The sequence below is a fragment of the Sinohyriopsis cumingii genome, chromosome 6 (assembly GCF_028554795.1).
Source record: "Sinohyriopsis cumingii isolate HCF-2022 chromosome 6, ASM2855479v2, whole genome shotgun sequence".
Lineage (NCBI taxonomy): Eukaryota > Metazoa > Mollusca > Bivalvia > Unionida > Unionidae > Sinohyriopsis > Sinohyriopsis cumingii.
Window position 1 is genome coordinate 75,571,110 of NC_142966.1, and position 22,892 is coordinate 75,594,001.

The 22,892-nt window shown below is 42.0% G+C and overlaps 1 long non-coding RNA gene across 1 annotated transcript in view; it reads right to left on the reverse strand.

Annotated features, from left to right (window-relative positions):
* Positions 1-21,457, reverse strand: part of LOC149797232 (uncharacterized) — a 23,243-nt gene extending 1,786 nt beyond the window's left edge. The window contains exon 1 of the long non-coding RNA XR_016421504.1: positions 20,926-21,457. This is a non-coding gene — a long non-coding RNA (uncharacterized LOC149797232). The remainder of the gene's footprint in view (positions 1-20,925) is intronic.
* Positions 21,458-22,892: the final 1,435 nt, after the last annotated feature.

Sequence of the window (22,892 nt, forward strand, 5' to 3'; positions counted from 1 at the left end):
ATGTTGCTACAATTCTTATCCTGATTTTTTATTACTGACATTGTCATGGGTTTATGGAAATGCTGAATATCAACGCCAATCTACAGATAAATCTAACCTTCATTTCGCATCCTGCAAGCCACAATTACATAGAGTTCATTTATTGGCATTCCTCTGGTATAAGTTATTTACAACTGGTACCTGTAATTGGCTTGACTGGTAACCTTTACCAACGAGCCAATTCCATGTACCTTGATGATTCTGTGATTTGTTAATCTGCCGATCAAATGTTGTTTAGAACACAACTATGCTGATACCCCTTTTCAGATTTATCATTCAAGTCAAATTTACTAATTTCTTCTGAAGTATTCGTCCTGTAAAACAAGATAAAATGTTATTTACCATATTATTATTTTACGTTTTCTTGCACCATTTCATGTAACACTTTAATGACAGTTTTCTGGAATAGAGTCTTTGCCTTATTCAGTAATGTAACACCTCTATCACACTGTCGTTTTGATATGTAGAGCAGTGATTTGCAAGATTTTGCCAATTTCCTTGTCAATCAAAACTTAAAATGACAAAAGTATCAAGGTCAATATAGAAGTGTCAAGGTCAATATAGAAGTATCAAGGTCAATATAGAAGTGTCATTCATAAGAGTGATGGTACTACATATTTTTTATTTAATTCATCACCACTTTTCTCCATAAAATTAGGATGAATATCATATTGTCTATCTGTGATTTGCTATGTTTAATGTATTCTCTTCCTTGTATATGGTTGGAGATATTCACTTTAAACCAAAGAATGTTACTTTAGTTGGCACGATATGTACAGATAACAAAACGCACGTTTTCAACCATACCCAAGGTATGTGTTGCTCTGGAAGCGGGGGGGGGGGTCAGATCTAGGTTTTAAGGGTCCATATTGAATATTGTAAAAACGTGGAATGATATCCTTTAGTGTTGTGGATTTATATATTACAGTTTACCTGTGTAATTACTGATGTGAGATACATGCTATTTGAAGTATCATAAAACACGCTAGAACATAAGTAGTGAAGGGGGATACTATAGGGTCTATGGGATTTATCATTAAAAACACCCTTGGGACAATATAGGGTCTATGTAAATTTAACATGGAGAAAAATCGTGGGACAATATAGGGTCTATGGGAATTAACATGGCCAAAAACCCTGGGACAATATAGGGTCTATGGGAATTAACATGGCCAAAAACCCTGGGACAATATAGGGTCTATGTATATTTAACATGGCCAAAAAAACCCTTGGGACTGTATAGGGTCTATGTAAAATTGAAACATAAAAAATAAAAAATAAAATAAAAAAAGGGGTAGGCAATGGAAAGGCTATCTCTTTTCGAGAAATATGGCTGGCCCTGAAAAGGGTCTTTGGGTTTTCTTCTTCTGCTTCTAATTTCTTCTTTTCCTCCACCAATTTCTTATTTTATCTCCTACACTCTTCTTCTCTTTCTTTTTTTTCTTCTCCTCCTCTTCTTTCTTCTCTTCCTCCTCTTCTTTCTTCCTCTTTTCATTTTATTCTTCTTTTTCAATTTTTTCGTTCCATTTGCGTATTCTTATTCTTTCCTCTTCATCCTCCTTCTCCTCCTTTATCTCTTTCATTACACCACTAATCTTGTCCTTTGCTTTTCTTAAGTTATTAATTTCCATCTTTACACGATGGGGACTATAGGAATAATGGTCTTCAACGAGTCTTATTAGCATCTGTTCCATTCCATCTCCAAAGTTTCTCCACTAGGTAAAGAGGGAGAACAGTCTTCCATGGCTTCTAATAGTCTAGAATGACTTCTCTCAAACTGTTGATTTCTATGGTATTATGAAATTCTGCATACAGGATGACGTTCACTGTCTCTGGCAGAGGATTTGCAAACTGAAGTTCCACACGAATCTGGCCTGATTTTATAGGGTGGAAATGTCCCTCGTCGCTGCCTTGGTCTGGAGTGAAATCGAAAGCCCACAAAGCATAGCCTCCTGCGTAATCTTCGTACGTAATGCCGTGACTGGTGTTGGTTCCTAACTGACCCGTGGCTTCGTACAGGGACAAGTACGATCTCAAGTAATTGTTCTTGGTAAAGTCAGGTTCGAAAGGTCGGGTACACAAGGTCTTGCCATCGCGACTGACTTCGATTTTCTTCACGTTGAAGTGTTGAAAGTGGAAAGGATTTTCAGCGAAGGCTCCGTTGAAGGCTGCATTCGAGACCATACCAAGGATCAAACGTTTGGGTAACTGTCCTTGGAACAGATGATCTTCGATCATGGAATGATGTCCGACGGGAATGGTGAACGTTTTCACTTCCACACGTCGTATGGGATACTTGGCGGTCGTTCTGCTCAACGTCTGACTGATGTCGTTTCCCACTTTAGGTAACACTTCCACGCGTCGTACGTAAAGTTTGGCCTCCTCGATTTGGCTTTTAGGATTGCCAGTCTTAGTAGCAGTTTCATCAGCCAACAAATGGAAAGTGGCACTGCTGCGATTCAGTCTCAGGCGCACATTGACCCCGTTCAGCAAATATTTCTCTTGCAACCACATGTCCAAATGCAAACGATCCATCAGTTCTAAACTCTTTTTACCTATGATTCTGCTTCGTCTTTCCCCAAAGCCGTCATTGTCACCTGCGTCAGCTATCTTAAACTTACCCGCTTCGTCAGCTTCCCATACCACACAAGCATTGAGATGGGTGTTCTTGGCATCTATTCCGTACGTCAAGAGATTTTCCAGGTAGGCACGGTAAGGGTAGGTATCCATGCTGCTGCTGACCAGTTTGTTATTCAAGTACAAGTCCACTCCACTAAACAAGGAATGCATGAAATTGTTGACGGGAGCTATATTCTCAGTGTCATCTACTGCACCATCATCCTTATCTAGAACTTTGACTTTCAAGTACAAGTAACTGCTATTCAGATCGATGTAATCTTCGGGCTGTCCTTTGATTTCAAACTCGATGGGAGCTGAGGCTGTCAATGAGGAGACGGGATGAAATTCCACCCATTGAGATTCTTGCATCGTCATCGTGGTGGGGGGCATGGCAAACAGATCCAGTTCCGTCTTGGAACAAGCGCAAGACTCTCGGTGCATCATTTTTCTCTCTGTCTCAATAATCGAAAACGTCTAAGTCTCGAACGGTTCTTCTTTTCTTAGCGTTTCTCGCTTGAAGTCTGGTGAAAGGGTGTTTTCTTCGTCGTCTCTTTCTGCCTTGTCCTTGCTGAATGCCTGACTCGGTAGCGTGCAGAGCATTTATAGGTGTGTCTCGGCGACCCAAAATGTCTTTGCCCGTTTACAGCAAGACATTTTTGCCTGCCCTCATGAAGGCTTCTTTAGGGTTTTGTTTGTCGATGATGACATTTTGGAGAAATTCTTTGCCTTGCGTCAGTGCCGCATCTTTCAAGGCGTGCAATCCGCGTGTCACCATCGGTTTCAACACCGGGGCCACCGAACGAAAGGCTGATTTTAACATGTCTCCTAAACCGTGTCCTCGCTGTCGAGCAACCCCTCGGTACACTGGATACATGACTTACTTACGAGTCGTGAGAGAACCGTTTTCGAAAATGGAGTTTCACCGTGACTTTTCCTTTGGTGAATGGAATATTTTGTCCCAAATCTCCTTTTATAGTAATGTTGACCGTGTCCAAATACGACTTGCTGACCGGTAAATAGTGAGGATGGACAAATTCGCGGTGAACGTGGTAAGTTTTTCCACCTTCCTCGTCAGCGTTTGCGGCAGAATCCACTTTGAAAGGAATGACACGCAGTAACGGTACGGAGGTGTGTCCCACCACGTTATACTCCACCACATCGGAATACACGAACATCAAATTCAGTCCTTGGTTCAGTTCTACCGGGGTACGAAAATACTTGGCAAAAGTATCGTTGTCAGAAATGACTAGTAATTCGCCTTTTTGTTGTTCTACTGTCTTCTTCAGGTTCATGTCACCGCCCAACATGTCAAACAATTCAGGACAAAATAAGAAAGACATGATTTTAGACCCCTCAGGAAATTTCATCAAGAAGCGACGAGCTGTTTTGTGGTACTCTAGGGTGACACTTTTTTTGGCATGCTCCAAAGCTTTCCCAAACACGCCATTAAACCTGGTGGCTATGGTGTTGACCAAATGTTGACCACTAAAATAATAACCTGGGGAAATGAACAAGTGATAGTCGGTCCAGTTTGGATTTTCTTTGTTACGGGTTTTCTTGTCATATTTGCTATGGGTATCCATCCACTGTTGCAATTGCTCTTCATGAACTTGCACCGTAAAAAAATTTTGATTGGGAAGGACATTGAGGACTTGGGTCGGGTGAATCATTTCTACTAAAGCCACTTCCCAATGGGCTTCGTGATCTAAGGGGATGGCTTGAGGTAATTTAGCCGTGTAACAGCACAACGTGTTGTGGGGAAACACCTCCATAGAACTGTCACTGGGTAAGGTTAAGTAGAATTGGTTTTGGTGACTCATAATTCCAGAGTTCTGTGGCTGTCCGAGGGGTTAGTGGACGTCAGAGGCGTGTCTCCGCCCAAAATGGGGTTCTGGTTGTGGTTGGAGTGGTGACTGGCACTGGCACTGGACACAAGGTTCCCGTTCGAGGAGAATTTCAGGGAGGGATTGGGAAGCAGGTAACCGATGCAACTGCTCAATAAAATGGTCCACAATTGTTTGTCTCCTTGTTGCAAACTCAGATTGGCGATGGCTGCCCCGATGACGCAATACACCACGAAGATTTGGCAGAAAAAGACGATTTGCGTTTTAGGCACACGTTCTCCATACCACACCCACAAGGGTTGTTTTTGTAAATCTTGCACAGAAGATCTAGGTGAAGAAGGAGTGGTCGACGTAGCTGCGTCTGCTGTGTGAAAGGGCATGATGGTCACTTCTTTTTTTTATAGTCGATGACTTGCGAAGCGTCGATCCAAGAATCGAAACTGGGTGGATATCCTTTCCAACGTACTTTGACTTCTTTGACACGTCGTTTGCCCACTTTACGGGTTCTGCGTTCGAGAATGCTTTCGATGTCGTACACGTCGTCTTCTTTTTTGGTGACACGTTGTAACTCGGGTAAATAAAACGTTCCTTTGAGTACTTCTCCGTTCATGTTTTCCAATTTATAGACGGCAGGATGACGGCCATGCACTCGTCCAGTGACGCGAAACAATTCGGTCGTCCAGTTAGGTAAGTAACCTTTGTCGAAAGTGCGTTTGGTTTTGCCAATGCGCACCCAATCTCCTACGGTCAACTCTCCACTTTTCTTGGGGACAGCCATCGTCGGGGACGTACCAAACAGACGCTCAAACACTAGCACTTCGTTGTCGGGAGTCACGTCTTGCGGGGCACGTCCGATGCTTCGATGGTAAGATTGGTTGTACGCTTGCACCAGGTGCGGTAAGATGTCGATGTACTTCAGAGTGTGGTGATGCGTAAAATATTTCCACATGCGTTCTTTCAAAGTGCGTTGAAAACGTTCCACGATGCTGGCTTTGGTTTCGGGATTCTCGGTGGTAAAAAAATGAATGTCACGTTTCTTTAATTCTTTTTGGAAAGCTTGGTTCAGAAATTCGGTGCCTTTGTCCGTTTGCCATCGAAGAGGGTGACGACCGCTTTGTTTCAACACCCGTTGTAGGGCTCGCACTAACTCGCTGCTCGATTTGGAAGTCAAGGGCACGACCCAGGCAAATTTGGAAAAGACATCGATGACACAAAACAAATATTTGTAGCCGCGATTGTAGCTGGCCAAATGAGAGACATCGGCTAAATCGGCTTGCCATTGATGATCGATGCCTTCCACTCGGGTGCGACTTCTGGCAAACTTGCGTCGAATGGGTTTGTGTAAAGTGTAGGTAGCTTGTTCTTGTAACCATCGTTGCACTTGAGGTAAACGGAGACTTTTCAGTCGAGTTTTGGCAGCAAGATACAATTTTTGAACTCCTGCGTAACCTGCAGGATGCGAGGGATCGTAGTAAATGCTGGCAAAAATTTTTTCCATTTTTTGTGTTTGCGTGTTAATAAGGCACCCACTCTTGGAAGAGGGTACTCTTTTTCTCTTGGGGTATTTTCTTGGATTGCAAGGCTTTGCGTGTGCGACCGGCAATAGGTGTTGAAGAGGAGGATGTCTGAACGGGAGATATCGGTTCTTGTTTCACTTCTGTCTTCACTTCTGTCTTCACTTTCTTTTTCTCTTGTGATGAAGAAGGGGTGGCCATCATCTTTTTAATCCATCCAATTCTGGAGGTAGGTGGTGTTGTTAACTTGCGTACTTTTTCTGATGGAGTTTGAAACCCTTCTTCTTCTTCTTCTTCTTCTTTTCCTTTTTCTGTCTTGACCACTGGTACCGGTACTGGTACTGGTACTGGTGATGGTGCTGGACTTTTCATCAAGGTCTTAAAATCTTTCAAAGTGGGTAGAGCTGTTTCGTCTAAAGCTTTCTGGTGAAAGAGTTGCAGTCGTTGCAAGAGTTGACCGTACTTTTGCGATTTTTCTGTTTCGGACAAATCTTGGCGATCCATCAAGGACTGCAATTCGTGTTGTACCTGGGACATCTCCCTCAAATTGGGATTGGGAGGTAAATGCGGGGTGCGTTGTTCTTGCCACCGATGGTATTCCATCCATCGTTTGTAAGGCACTAAAGCTAGTTTTCGTCCTTCCATGGGGTTGTCAGGGGTGAATTCTGAGATCTTGGGACTTCCGAGGGCCTTTTTATCTTGCTCCCATCAGTCCTCCCAACATGGTTCCCAAGACTCCTTTTAGTATGGGGCCTAACAAGAGAGGTAAAATGCCTCCACGTTGGACCAACATCTTCTTTTTTTGACGAATGGGAATTTTCTTTTGAACCATTTTCCGAAGAACGTGACGATGTTTGCCTAAGCATTGTTTCTGGTGTTTGGACAAAGGGATTGTGCCTTTCAAAACGTTCAAACAACATTCGCACACGATATCGATGACCTCTTTGGAGGCCGTTTGAATGAGTTTTTTTCGTAGGGGTGGAGAAGCTTTGGACAGGACAGATAACATGTCCCCATGTTTGGCTAAACGTGGTGGCAGTCCTTTCCTTTTCTTTCCTTGGGGTTTTCTGGAGGGTGACATCTTTGCTTGTGGGTTCCGGGACATTCACCAAACAGACACTAACGTCGATGACTTAACGCACACCCTTTTATCTTTTTTTGGGACTATCGCTTTGTCATAAAGGAGACAATCTTTTTCCCAAAATCGCCAAGGAATCCTCCCCTTTGTTGACGCCTCTTTTTCTTGGAACGACTGTGTCTTTTCTTAGGGTAACGTCGATGCTTGGCTAAGCGCTTTGTCGGATGACGCGTCTGCCTTTGTCTCTTTCTTTTGTGGCTTCTTGGAGGTGACATCTTTTACAAGTTCACTGATACCCCGACTTGGTCACAGGTCTTTTTATACTGGAACGCGTCGCCACTGATTGTCTTTACGTCGTATCAGTTTGAGGACAGGCATGACACGTCGTGCTGGGGTACGTAACGGACTAAATCGAGCCAGTTCTTGCTTGGACAAATCCAGTAAACTTTGTAACATGCCCGATCTTTCATGGACTTTGATTTTGGGAGAAGGTACTTTGTGAGCAGCAGCCACTGCCGCTAAATTGGAGGGTCCTGCCACTGGGGAAGTTCTTTTTGGGGTCATCAACGGAGAAGTTCTTGGTGTGATCAACGTCTCCAAGTACTCTTCAGTTCTGGGTGTCATTAACGGAGAAGTGGACAAACGTGAGGCTGCCGGAGACGCAGTCACCGCTGTGGCAGGTCGTGGTTTGCGAGTGTAAGGTTGCGTCCTGGCCGAAGTACCTCTCTTGCAACTAGTTTTCTTCTGTGGACTTTTCTTTTTCTTGGGGCTTCTTTTCTTTTTCCGGGGTGGTGTCTGGTAAGAGGAGGGTCCCGCCACTGGAGGAGTTCTTCTCTTTGGGGACTTTTTCTTTTTCTTCTTGGGGCTTCGTTGGACTTTTGTCTTGGGGATAACTTTGGGGGCATTAGGATCCCATCTTAAGAGTGAGCGAATGATGACCCCTCCTAGAGTACCGCTCCCTCCAGGTTTCAAAATGATTTGTTTTTTGGTTTGAGTGTCGATGCGGGGATCGGCCAGTTGGACCAAAGCGACTTTGTTTCGATCGAAAAAGCGTTTGGTTTGATGAGGAATCTGAATGATTCCTTGGAGTATTTGACGTGCCGTCACCGTGAACCATCGTAAGACTTCTTTGAGACTAGCTTCTAAGACACGAGCTCGTGTTTGTGGATCTTTTTCTCGACTGATGCCATACAAGGCACGAATGAATTTGACGGGAAGATGCGACTGAAGGGACGTCATGCTCACACTGTGTGAGACAGACGAAAAAGGGTTTGAGGTTTTTATAGATTTTTTTATGGGGAGTGAAATGAAGTCGAGGACGGAGACGTGTACAGGACAGGCCCTCCGTCTTGGCACCAGTGGTGAAACAAGTGGGTACGAAATCGCAAATCCTCGGGAGTCGTAGGTTTCAAATCGACGAGGAAATAGGGGTGTGGCGTTTGAGTGGCATCGTCGTACGCCTGAGTCAGCCAAGGCGTTCCTAACTGTTTGGCTAAGACTTGCACTTGCGATTTATCTCGAGGGCTTTTAAACAAGACCACGTAATGCGCATTGAGACTGATGGTGCGATGTGCTTTACTTTGTTGAAACAAATTTTGGGTGATGTAAACGACACTGGCATTACGGTGATGCCCTTTGCGCGTGAACCACAGTTTAATTTCTTCTTCGTCTTCTCCTAACATGTCGTCGAAAATGACCAAATGGGTTTGACGGGAGTCAGAGACGATGCCGTCGTCTTCTTTAGGAATGTCTTCCACAAACACGATGGAATCGCCTTGACTTTCTCGCAAGAGGTTGTACGCCGATTGCCACTCTTTGTAACACCACACGATCCGTTGAGGTGGCCGATCGATCAAATGATGTTTATGTTCGATCAAACGTTTGACGAATTCGGCTTTGCCAGAACCGCTAGGTCCAGCAATGAGCATGTCAAAGGGATGGCGAAGATACAAAGCCTCCCAACTGGCACGATCTAAGTGTTCGTCGATGACTTTGACAGTAGAGGAAGAGGGAGCCGAGACAGCAGAGGTAGCCATAGTGTGAGAAATGTCACTTTTGACACGAAAACAAACAAGACGAGAGTTTATATACTTTTTTCAGAACACGTTTATTGAATGTTTCAAACATGAATACGAAAGACAAAAATACATAAAAGCCAAAGGCTTAAGTACAAGGATAAAAGGCACATGATAACGATGAACGTGGAATAAACACAAGTGTCTGTACAACATGTTTTGGGTAATGTTCTAACCAGTTCTATAGTAGGGGGTAAGGTCACACAAGTGTCCTCCCGAAAGGGTCTTTCAGGCCTGTCCACGACAGTCCTGTCCTGGGTGACGGGTTCTTCTGGCACCGTCACTAACACGGGTTGAAAAGTAACTTTTTTCCTTGAACAACTCTCGTGCATACTGGGCCACTTCTTGGGTCCAAGCCTCAAAACCCCATTCTTTCCAGGCACGGACATCTGTCCAATGGGGATGTAAGTCACAAGCTACACACACATCGTCATACACGTCTTGGGTAGCTAAAAGTTGACGAATCTTTTTTTCCTGTTGAGGTCGAGAAGTATCCAGATGAAACCGCAAGGCTTTGAGCAAAAGGAGTTTTTCGTGACCATTTAAGGCCATTGAGGTGGTAAGTACTGATCGTAAAGAGTCCACAAAGAATCGGCTGGTAAACGAAATCCCAGAAAACAAGTCACTAAGACACACACCACTTGTCGTCCCAAATTGAATGGATACAGTTCTTGTAATAATCGATGGTAATGATCGACGGTTTGAATATGGTCATTGAGTTCCTTCCACGGAATCTGTTGGATGACATACGACATAAATCGTGGCATAGCAGCCTGTTTTTATAGTCTCTTTGTTTCGAAAAGAATACACGTACTTTCTAGCCAGAGATCTTCGTTCTCCAGTTGGGAATGTAAATCTTGCATACTGTAACCGAAACGTCAGAGTTCGATTAGAAGTTTCCTCTTCCGCTAAGTAGATTCCACGTAACAAATGTTGGTAATCCTTTACCTCGTCTTCCTCAAGGGGTTGCTCTAGGTGAATGTCGAAGTAACCAAAATGATCAACACGTGAATCATCGGGGGCCTGGAAGTATTGAACAAGGTCTGACCATTGAAACAATTTCTGACGAATCAGTTCTCTTATACCATTCAGGTACCAGTGGTTAAAGATCTGGTGACGTAACGGATGCAATTGTTCTTTACGTTTCATTTGTATTTTGACCAGCTCTCGGTAAATCCTTTCTCTCAACTCCTCAGGGAAGCCCAAAATGTTCTCTTGTAAAGTATCCATAAGTATATACACTGTTTTTTGGAATCGTTGGGTGGTGGCCAATAGCCTCGTTTACCTTTGTGCCTAATGTAATATCCACTCATAATCAGTCTTCTTGTACTTTGGAACATAGCATAATTTAAAAACGGACGAATCACTTTGAGTTTGCGTTTCACTTGTATTTTGATCAGTTCTCGGTAAATGCGTTCTCTCAACTCCACAGGCAAAGCACGAATGTCCTTTAGCAAAGTATCCATGAATAGGTCATACTAAATCCTCTTTGGTCTGACACAAGAAATGTACTCTTTGCACAAACATGGTTTTACTTCAGTGTCGAATTTAAATCGTTGAGTCACTAATTTGCACATTACAATTCGTTCAGAAGTTTCCTCTTTCACCAAGTTGACATTGTGTTTAAGATGTTGGTAATTCGTTAACTCTTCCTCTGGAATTCGATGCAGTACGTTTACAATGATGTAGGTAGAATCGTCCATACGAAACCAATCCTTTTTAAAACTAGAGGATCGTTGATCAATGTCTGTCCGATGGAACACTTTCAATTGAATCAATCCTTGTATAGCCTTCAGGTACCAGTGGTTCAAACACCGGTGACGTAACGGATGCAATTGTTCTTTACGTTTCACTTGTATTTTGACCAGCTCTCGGTAAATGCGTTCTCTCAACTCCACAGGCAAAGCACGAATGTTCTCTTGTAAAGTATCCATGAACAGATTATTATGGTAAGAAGTTACTTCAATGTCTCGGTCCCACTAAAGGTAAGTAATGACAATTCGGTGACCATCGAGCATGTTCTACGTAGGCCGAATCTTGCGGTTCCCAGTGGTGAAGTGACACACCGCAACTGAAGCACTTGACTTTATCTCCTTCGCCCAAGTAGAAAAATCCGGCTCTGGCTAATTCTTCGGGGGTCGGTCCTCCCAGATACTTAGGCCATTTTCCTTTGAACGATTGAAGACGATTTTCAAAGTCGCAGTATTCCGACAAACGCACAGGAAACAAATATTCGTTTTTCACAGGTTCGTTTCGATGAGGGTTGGGTGACAGGAACAGGAGTTTGCTCAGGGCTGGATGACATCCGTAGGGAGGTAAACGTGAAGGTGAACATTCCCCTTTAAAACTAACCCAGTAAAATGTCCAAGAGGACGAGCGGCATCACTTTCGCATCCCTCAGGTTTTACACGCACAGCATCACTTTCCATGATAGGGGTAGGGACACTAAAGTTCCCATGATACTTTACGGCATCGCTCAGGTCACAACGTACAGCATCGGTCCCATCGCAAGGCTCACAATCGCACTCGTCTGCAAACTCCGTTACGCAATTACAATGGTAACCACATGGACAATCGCAGTTTCCTTCCGGACATTTTCCGTCGCAATGCCTGGGTCTTATCCATCCAGTATTAGTCACACTAGAGGAAGATACAACTTTTTTACAATCCCCAAACTGGAACGATGTCTCTTTCAAAGTATTCATCTTGTTTGCTTGGTCTTGGTAGTCACAATGAACTATCGATCTTGCCTAGGGTTCCTTTTTTATATACAGACCAATACCGACGTGACCGTACGGTAAGGTGAAATGATTGGGAAGTCGAACTCGCTTCTGGTATACAATTTGATAGACTTTTTCCAAGGGTCGACTGACGATGTGGTGAGTAGGTAAACGTACAATTTTGTTCGGTTGATAGGTGGTCACTTTAAAGTTTCCATCCTCTCCCGATTGCAAGGCTTCTTTCAATACCCCAAAGTTGACCACTCGACTGGTACGATAATTCAGAGTCAGTCCTTTCACTTTGCACGTCGTGTGTACTTCTCCTTGTTTGTCACGGTATTCGTAGCCGTAAGTTTTGGGACCGCCACTGACGAAACTTAGAATCTTGTCGTCGGGATGCTCGTCTGTCCAGGCTCCTAAACGGTCTCCTTCGATGTCAGGGTGATGTTGAATCGGGTGATGGATGTAAATGCAACTGTCCGTGTCAAAGTACAGGACGCGTTCCCCTAACAGTTCTAAAGCTTCGTACAATTTTAAGCGAGCATGAGCTGTCACGTAAGCCGCAATGATGACATTTCCAAAAGGGTCGTCTTGTACAAAGTCCAGATCTTCTTCGTAATTGACCAAGATCAAATTCTCTCGAACGACGTCCACGTGTTTCATGTATTTGGTTTTGTCATGAATCATCTGGAAGTAACGGGAAGGTTCTGTCAAATATTCCGTCTTGGGTAAACACGGTCGTTGTGCCATTTTACCCCACAAGCAATTTAACATCACTTTGGCTAACGATCACCTGCCTTCGTTTTTCTCGATGTGGTCTAAAGTGATGCCTTCTTGTTCGTAGTATTTCTCTTTGAATTTTATTTGGTCTTCGGGAGTGTGACACCAGGAAGGATAGCCGCTGGCTTCTTGCTTCAGTTTCAAAAAGGCATCCACGTAGTCTGCGAAAATGCCTTTCTGCGTGGGGTCACCCTTGTGGTATTGTTGTGTCTTGGGAAAGTGACAAATTTCGTACACTTCTAACAGTTGGTATCCCATGTCCAGAGCTTTGAACAATTCCACGCTGACCCAGGTTCCCGTCAAGGCACGTTCTTCGTGGCTGTGATGGCAAGGTTGGTCTTGGTTGCACGTTTCGGCACAAGTACGGCACAAGGGAAACATCAGTTTGCCTTGACAATGGTGAGGTAAGACGGGATGGTATAGGTTCGTGGGAGGCAAAACTTTGCACTTGATCAAGCCTTCGTATTGTCGAATGTTGACCAGGTCGATGTGTTCCGTCAGCAATTGCGGGTGCCCTACAGGAAAGCGACAATATTTGCACACGTAGGGATACAGCGAACACACGTCCAAGTATTTGATTTCTTCTCCTTTCTCTTCGTCGGCTTGGTACAGCAAACAGGTGGCATTGGTCCTTCCTCCGTACAAACTATCCCTCGGGTTCAGCGGGTCCATGAATTGGTAACTTTCCACGAGGCGTTTAAACTCGGGATCGGTTTTCATACGGTGATCGTACTCGTGTTCCCACATTTCCACCACTTGGTATCCTTGCTGTTCTAACTTTAGGCACCGCTGACAAGTGTCCTGGTACAAGTCTTCCATGGTTCGTTGCAAAAACTGATTTTTAGTGCCACGGTCAGGGTAACAGACGGGACATCCGTGAAATAAGCAACCGTTAAACTCGTACACGATCTTGGGGTTTTCTAAGTCCCAGCCATCGACCGAATACGTTCCGATGGTCTTTTCGCCCCCTCCGTTGCGGGCATGCTGAATCCACTTGTCTTCCTTGTCGCACAAGTAATGTAACCAACGTAGGGCTTTGACCGGGTATTGACGTTTGACATAGTGGGTCGTTTGAGGACTGATGACAGCCACGGTGTTTTCAGGCATGAATCGTTGGCGATACACTAAGGAACACGCTTTGGCAATGGTGCAAGCTTCTTTCAAAGGATCGACCCCTCCGTGTTCCATGAACAGTTCTCGAAATTTTCCACAGCAACGTCGTAAAATGTCCACGTCGGAACGACAATACTTTAACATTTCTTCCTGAAAGTCGAAAGGGTCGGAGGCGTGAGCCTGGTACCAAGCGTAGAAAGCTTCTCGTTGTTCGGTACGCATGTTGTCGGGGTCGTAATAGTGAGCCTCGGGCAAATGGGGTAGAACGGCGTGTTGATTGGCTTCCGTATTGAAAAAGTGTGGAAAGTACCCTTTAGCCATTTCTGTCATTCCAAACGTTTTAGGCATTCGACTCAAAGGCATGGCCAAATAGCTCATCGAATCTTTAAACTGTACTTGTCCCACTTGCATGAAAATGATTTTGGCTCCGTTCAAAGTCACTTTAGGACGCTCGGTGCCTTGTTCCGTATAGTACCTCAAAAGAAACTGTCCATCGTATCCGGAGAAATTGTGAGCCATCACCGTGGCATGACGATGACAATCTCCGTAAAGTTCGATGTCCTCTTGGCTCCACGTCTTGTCGACGGGGTCTAAGACCCATTGGGCAAAATCGGCTAACGTGTTTGGTCCCCGAAAGATTTTTTCACGCCCTCCAGGAATCTTGCTGCAGTGAGGGCAATGACTGAAGATAGGTTCTTGAATGCACTTCTCGCACGCTCGATGAGCCACGCAGAAATTAGGAATGTGAATGCCAGTCTCTTGCATGCATTCGAAATCGAAAAAGATGAAATTGCCTTTCTTCTTGTGACCGTCCTCTTTCTCTGGTGGGGGTTGGTATTTTTGCACGTAACATTGGTGTTCCAAGTCCACGATGTGGTGACAAATGTGACATTTTTTCTTTCCTGAACATGCGTGTGCCTTGGTATTATTGGTACGTATGACTTGTTCACACGTAGAGCACAATCTCAGCAGTTGACAAGCACATTTATTCTGTGAACCTTGCGTTTTCAGATGTTGTTGGTAACAGGTAGGGCTGACAAACGTACGCAGACAAGTTGAACAAGGCACTGGTTCTTCGCTCAGACAGGGTGAAGAGGCCAAACATCCTGTGCATTTCGATCCACAATGCTTGTGTTGCTCTCGATTGTTATAACCATGGTCACATTTCTCACAGTAATAACCGTATCCCAGGAATCCGGTGATACTGGTAATGGTATCGAAATGTTCATCGTGATGATAATGGTGAATGTATTTTCCGTCCTTAAAATCTTGCCCTCGAAACAACAAAGAGCCGCGCACTTCTTGAGGGTGCACTTTCAAGGTGTATCGTGGAGCTAGGGCATCTTGCAATTTTTGCATCTCAGGAATGCCACAGGGTGTGTCTTTGGACATGCCAGCTTGTCGTAACAGGAGTTCTGCTTCACTTCGTTGTTTGGCTCGGTCCGATTGTCGAATGTTCTCCCAGTCTCTTTTCCATTCTACCGTGTCGTTCTTGTTGGCATAGGTTCGTCCCACCACGATGGCACGGGCTAAACACATCTGGTCATGAGGATTGTGAATTTGGACAAGGCTACGCTTAATGCTGCGAAGGTCGTTCACCAATAACATCTTTTTGCGTCCGGTCCCTTGAGGAGGAGAGACGTGGGTCATGTCCAATGTGGCTTTTCCATCGGTGATGTCAAACTGGTCATTAGATTGTTGCACGTGTTGAATCTTGTCCATGACTTTGGAAGCGGTCAATTCTGCAGGGGTGCTAAACTCGATCCAAACAGGGGATTTTAAACCGTCGTGTTGTATGGAAAGTCTCAAGCGGTCGTCTTCTTTGGGTTGACATTGTCGCTTGAGTGCAGTGAGCAGAGAATCCCACACTCCGGTGATGAACCCTTCTGCTTTCTCTAACGGTACTTCAGACTTGAAATCTTTAAACTTCACCGTGTATTTGTAAGCTGTGGTTCTAAATTTTCTAGAGGAGCGCTTTTCCGTCTCTCGAATGGAATAGTATTTTTCAGGGTTGACTAAAGGTGGTGAACTTGGTTTAGAGGTTTCAAATTCTGGTTCACTCATGTCCTCTTCAAAATCACTGGCATGAATTTGTGCCAAGATTTCACCCCTGGTTCGAGGCGATAGATCACGTTTCTGCCTCTTACTTTCTTCTTCTTCTTTCTTCTCAAATGAATGGGATCGTTTCATCTTGAAAGCAAAAAGTCAAATGACTCAAGTTCAAACACCATGAGCTACTTTATAGTCATAGCAGACCAGCGTATATAAAAGGGTGTATGTCTTATCCTTTCACTATTCATTTCACTCTCAAGCCGAGCACACCGATGGAAGAGACTAACCAGATGGAACGTTTCGTCAGAGCTTTGCGAGGGGTCATTAGAAAATTCTCTTCAGACCAGCCTACGGACTACTCTCCTTCCTTTCGAGATAAAAGTCAAGATACTTGCTATATCTGTCAGAAGAAAGGGCATTGGTCTTCAGAGTGTCCAGACCGTCAAAAAAGAACAAAAACAGGGACTAAAAAAGACAAAAGTCAAGATACCTGTTATTATTGTAAAGAAAAAGGACATTGGTCTCCAGATTGCCCAAAAAAGAAACAAGAGGAGTCAGAAGAAAAGAAGGATTCTTCAGAAGAAGAGAGGGATTCTTCGGAAGAAGAGAGGGATTCTTCAGAGGAAGAAGAGGAAGATAAAAGACAATTCTATTTACAAGAGGCAAAGAAACAGGAGAAGAAGAAAAGAAGAAGGGAAGAAAATGAGGAAAAGACGGTGAAGAAATTTAAAAAACAGAGAGAGTAAACAAGGAGAAAGAAGAAGTCAATGAACTTTTTATTAAAGTGTTGTGTTGTGAATTGGATTGTAAAAAATGGATAAAAGAATAAATGAATGATATAAGGTAAGTGTCTTTGAGTTTTGATTTTAAAATAAGAACGTACACTCACGCACTCATACACAGACACGTACTATAAGGGTAAAATGGGTGGTTTTTTTTTTGAGTTATTGGCAAATTGAAATTGTATTTCTTTTCGAGAAATGTGGGTGGCCCTGAAAAGGGCCTTTTTCTTCATGGTGAAGGGGTGAGTTTAAGCAATCAACTTTAACTGCCTTATGCCTTTGCCACGGCCAAGGCCTACTTCTGGACTGCGTAATGTTGATGATGATAATGATTGGGTTGAAATCACTAAGGGTGGTACGGTAGGCTTAGTCACAGGGTTGACGTGTTTAGCTCGGGAAGGTCGTATTCTCTTCGGTCGTGATAAAGAAGTCTGATACATTTGTTTCAGACTTCTTAACTCCGTTAAAATGTCCAACAGTACCGTGACCGTTTGATTTTCACCCTCTTGTTTCTTTGCTGCTACTTCTTGCTGTTGTTTTTTTCTTACCTCTTCTTCTTGTTGCTGTTGCTGTAGGAGAAAAGCCTGTTCCGCTTCCTTTTGTCGTTGTATAAATTTCTCCAATTCTTCTTTCTGCTCTGTCTAAAATTCTCCGCTTGCGGTAATGAAGAAGGTAACGAAGGTTCCGGAACAAATTCTTGCGAGGAGAGAAAATCCACAAAATCCCAATTCACCTCTTCTGAAAGTAAGTCCGAGTTCCCTTGGGCAGTCTCCCCTGCTGGTGCACCCCAATGGATCGTTTTCTGAGTTTCCGTCATGTTGAATCACTGTCGCATAGATTGACTGCACACAAGCGCTAGCGAATCTATATAGACTACGTGACGTCACAGACTGCTCTCTTCGGATTGGATGCGGGCTGACTGAATTCTGTAACGCGTGTTCGGATTGGTGAATGAACTCAATCCGTTTCAATCCTTCCTGTACCTATAAATAAGCGCCGTTCAATGCATTGATTCACCTGTTCTCGTCGCTTCAAGATGTGGACTACAGTTGAGTCATCCACCCTTGTGTCTTCCATGATGTTTTGGACAGACTTGCTCATGTATGTCCGATCCAAGTGGACCGTTGTCCACAGGACAAACACCAGCCTGTGGATACGTAGGATCTACGTCGAAAGACAAGGATGCCTGAAAAGAGTGCTGATGTACGGACCAACAGTAAGACGCAGCCTAAGGACAAGAAGAAGACCAATGCGGTGCCATTTATGTTAATGAATACATTAACATAAACCCAAAGGCCCTTTTCAGGGCTAGCCATATTTCTCGAAAAGAGATAGCCTTTCCATTGCCTACCCCTTTTTTATTTTATTTTTTATTTTTTTATGTTTCAATTTTACATAGACCCTATACAGTCCCAAGGTTTTTTTTGGCCATGTTAAATATACATAGACCCTATATTGTCCCAGGGTTTTTGGCCATGTTAATTCCCATAGACCCTATATTGTCCCAGGGTTTTTGGCCATGTTAATTCCCATAGACCCTATATTGTCCCACGATTTTTCTCCATGTTAAATTTACATAGACCCTATATTGTCCCAAGGGTGTTTTTAATGATAAATCCCATAGACCCTATAGTATCCCCCTTCACTACTAACATATCACAGAAATTAGTGAAATCCACACTATCAACTATTATATACCGTCAGCGTGTATATATATATATATATATATATATATATATATATATATATATATATATATACACACACACACACACACACACACACACACACACGCATCAACGATAGGACACAGCACATGGAGGAAGGGGATGGTTATTGGATCATAACTTGAAAATTACTGAGGTACGTACTGTCGATAAGACTTAAAGTATTTAGACCGGGAATTCCAATAGTCAGCAGAACTTTTATCAGTACCAATTAGACATCGGTTGTATTGGAAGTGTCGATTGCCAACAGTTTGTCAAAAGAGGCTACAAGTCTTACAGTGAGTCGAACAAAAATTCTTACAACAAATCACAGTAGCACGATGATTGATCAGTGTTCACATCTTCGTACTTTGACCCAGATATGTCTAAATCAATAGTAAAATCCATCTGCACATGTAAAGGTGTGTCGTCATATATTGCAGATATATGTTTAGACAATGACTCTTACAAAATAGTGGGATTTTTATTGTTTGTCAGATAATGAACATAATAGGTAATAGTACGACATAAATCCATCAATATCTGCAAGACTAGTTGAGTTCCGCAACGTATCACATCCAGCTGTAACTTAAATACAAAAAGTGCAGAAACTCTTTGCAAAATAGTATGAGTACAATGGTTGGTCAACATGCACATAGGATGATGATCGCAATAATATGCGCAAAATTTCACAACAATCGGCGAGACAAACAGATTTCACTGGATTCTGTCATTCCTTACATCCAGCTGGAAGTAAAAGAAGAACAATAACTCTAACAACATTGAGGGGTCACAGTTATTTATCGACATGCATGTCATCAGACAATGGCCTTAACAATTATTAAATTTCATTTGATCTTTTGAAACGGTGAGACAAGATGCTTTCACGTGAACGTATCAAACACGGAAAAACAAACACAAAGAATCTTTCATGGCGACAATGATAATATCGGTTCGTTTCGATAGCATTACAAAATTTAAAGTAGTACTATTCGGCACAGATCATTGTGATCCACAAAATCTATGATCAATCTCTATGATTTTTGCACACGGCGGTATTATGGCTAACACATGGCATCACTTGCACAATTCATGTATGAAAAGTAGACAATGATTCAAATTGATGTCTTTTTAATAATTTTCGAATAAAATAGAGCTTGACTTCTTCACTGTAAAAATGGTAAAAGCATTGTGATTTGGTGCAGAAAAAATTTACTTTTGGAAGTCGTTGATCTTTTTATTAAGTGTCGTCATTCAGGGGGTGCGGAAGGTGCAGACCGCACCGGGTGACACCATTAGAGGGTGTGACACCAAAATGACTGTCTATACAAATTTTGAATTTTTATGATGGAAGGAGATCCATGGGGTGAACCATGCGCTACCGCACATGACTGTCTATAAAAGTTTCGAATTTTTGTGCAGGAAGGAGGTCCATGGGGGTGACACTATAAGTTACCACACTGGGTGACACCAACCCTAGTGACGCCACTGATTTTATTGTTTGACATTGTATTATCAGGTTTTATAAGAATATGCAATCTTATTGTTTCCGCAGTGGTTTTAGATGAAACAATAATTACCAAATTAACCTTCAATGCGAAACAGGATATTGCAAGGATCTTAAATAAAGGTCAGAATAATAAAACTGTTTGTATGTGACCTGGTCGTATGTATAACCGAACTTACTGCAATCATCTTTCTCAAAATATCTATCACTTTCACATGTATATAGTTTACTGCATGTTGGCTGATTGTTCAGCTTAAATCATTAAAAGTACAAGGCAAATCTGACAATTTTCAAACTTGCCTGAGTTCAGTGAAAAGTACTAACTTGTGCATGTGCATATTATTATTTTAAATATGCAAGTTAAATATTGTATTCTTTGTTATCATCATTTTAATATGTATCTAACACAACTGGTGGTCGATATGGAATGAACTACTAATAACAAGGACTGACCTGTCTTATAATAGTATAACCATGTGATTTCCTTGGGTAAATCAGTGGAATGGCGAGAAAGGCGACTACAGTCGCGTGAACTCCATCACAGGTTAAAATTTTGTGTGGCAGCATCACATCTTTCTTGTTCGCTCTTACCCGACCCAACATATCAATGGCCGGTAACTAGTAAAATCTGTCTCCCAAATAACAAGTCGTTCAGTCTAAATTTATAATTTTTTCCTTGTTCGTTCAGTATATTTCTATTTCACACTTTAAATAAATAGCAGAATTTATCGTGCAATGATTGCAAGAAAAGAAATCATCGAATTTCTTTATGTCCTATCATACCCACTGATTTAAGATACTGCTTCATTTCTCTGTATTGCCACTGACATTAATTTCTTGAAGAAAGATTACACATCTGGGAAAAGAGAAATTCTGGACAACATTTAATTGTTGAATAGTCCTCTAAAATTCAACTAGGAAAAATTACTATTTTACTTTTTTCACTTCTGGTTATATGGAAAATGACACCATGACTCATCCACTGTCTTTTACAGTAGAAATAATCTGCAATGAATACTGTGCTATTTTTACCAAGCTGTCAGTTGTGTATTGCCCTACAGGATATGTCTCCATTTAACTGTTTCTCCGTTCTTACCTTTTCACTCGTTGTTATTTTTTGTGTTGTTGTTTTTTGTTCTTAAATCTCGGTTCACGCTTGTTATCAGATTTGGTATCATTATTGTACTGGTCATTGCATGCTTCGGAAGGAGATGATGATGATGATGATGATGATGGTCACAGCACGATGGCAAAATTAACTAATGACGAAAAAAACTAACAGCCTCCGTCCCCCGTAAATCTATGCATGTGTCGATTTATAAAGGCTTCAGGTTTGTCGAACCTTTTCTCTGATTAAATGATGTGAAAACCAATGAACTAACTTAAGGAAGTAGTTTCTGTCTCATCGTGTGTTCATGAGTCAAATCAAGGAAGTAAATATAAGTGCACGATTTTTTACCCAACAGACTTTGTACTCTTCCACCACCAATAATAATACTACCATTGTTATAATAATAATAATAATAATAATAATAATAATAATAATAATAATGATAATAATAACTGCGTTTCTATAGGTCATTGGGAGTAGAATTCGCTTGTCAAAAATATCTAGAATTGTTGGGAGATTTTTGTTTTAAAATCATTATGCTTTGAGTTGGGAACCTGCCAATCAGAGATAACACGAAAATATATGAAAGTTTTGCTACGAGGAAAGATTGTGTCAAATTTGTAACGCTAAGATCGAAAATGAAATCTATTTTATTACAGCTTATCTGTTATATGGTGAAATACGAAACAAATATTTACCCACCTTAATATATAAAATCCAACTTTTAAAAAATTAGGTCTTTTATACAAAATGATACAGGTATAATTCAGATGACTAATTTAGTAAAAGCCTTCAAGATTAGATAAGCCGTTTTATCAAAGACTCCTGCTACGTTCGACTTTAGATCAATATCATAAAACTTGCTCCATGCAGGTTTTAGGGTTCTTTTTAAACTCGTTTGTGTGATTAATGTGAAATACATACTTGTATATCACCTATTTTGAAAAATGCAATAATGATTGCTCTCATGTATATCACTTCCAATAGATACGATGTCTTTTTGTACCGCATGATGCATGGATACGTATCATGGGCCAGTGGCCTGTATTACAAATAAACACTATTATTATTATTATTATTATTAACGCCAACCTCTTAATGCTGAGCGCAAAGTGAGGCAGCTGTTAGTACCGTTTTTGTAAGTCTTTGGTTTGACTCGGTCGGGGAACGAACCCACGACCTCCCGCATCCGAGGCGGACGCTCTAACCACAAGGCCACCGGAGCGGTCAATAAGTTCCTAATCACTTGTTTTGAGAAATGTTTTCAACGCAGATTCCCCATGATCATGCAAAACCACATAAACTTAAAGTTATAAGCGGAGAAGGAAAAACAAGTGGCACGTACCCCCATGTTTTGTTACAATATTGTCAAATTTTGTATATCTGCTTGGGACACATTTATGCAAGATCTATCTGCTATATATTTTTACCAAATAGCAATGGCTCACCTGTTTAATAAGAAAAAGAACTTCATTTATTGGCCAGAAAGTACAGATTATAATTGTCCAACTTTAGCACAATTTAATTTGTGCAAAAAAATAATTGGTATGAATGTACATTTTATTTCAGTGTGTCTGTATATTTTCTAAGGAGCTGTAAATACGTACTATTTTCATGAAAATAACATCTTTAATTTTTTATATTTTACCTATTTTCATATAGTGGTATTTTTCAGGGTGGGTTTGTAACATGAAATAATTTTATTTGAAATAAAGCTTGGCATCTTTGTTAGAAATAGTTATTCCTGATTAATCATTTTCCTTGGGTGAACTGACACTCTTGTTAAAGAAGAATTTGGTCGGAACCAAAGGGTAGGATTGTGATGCAATGCTCAGTTTACAACAGTGTTGAATCGATTTATCCCTCCACTATACTCCCAGGCAAGACAGGCCATTGACTAGCGTTGCTCCTTAGTTTCGGCGGATCTGGTATAACGGTAACAATGCAGAAAT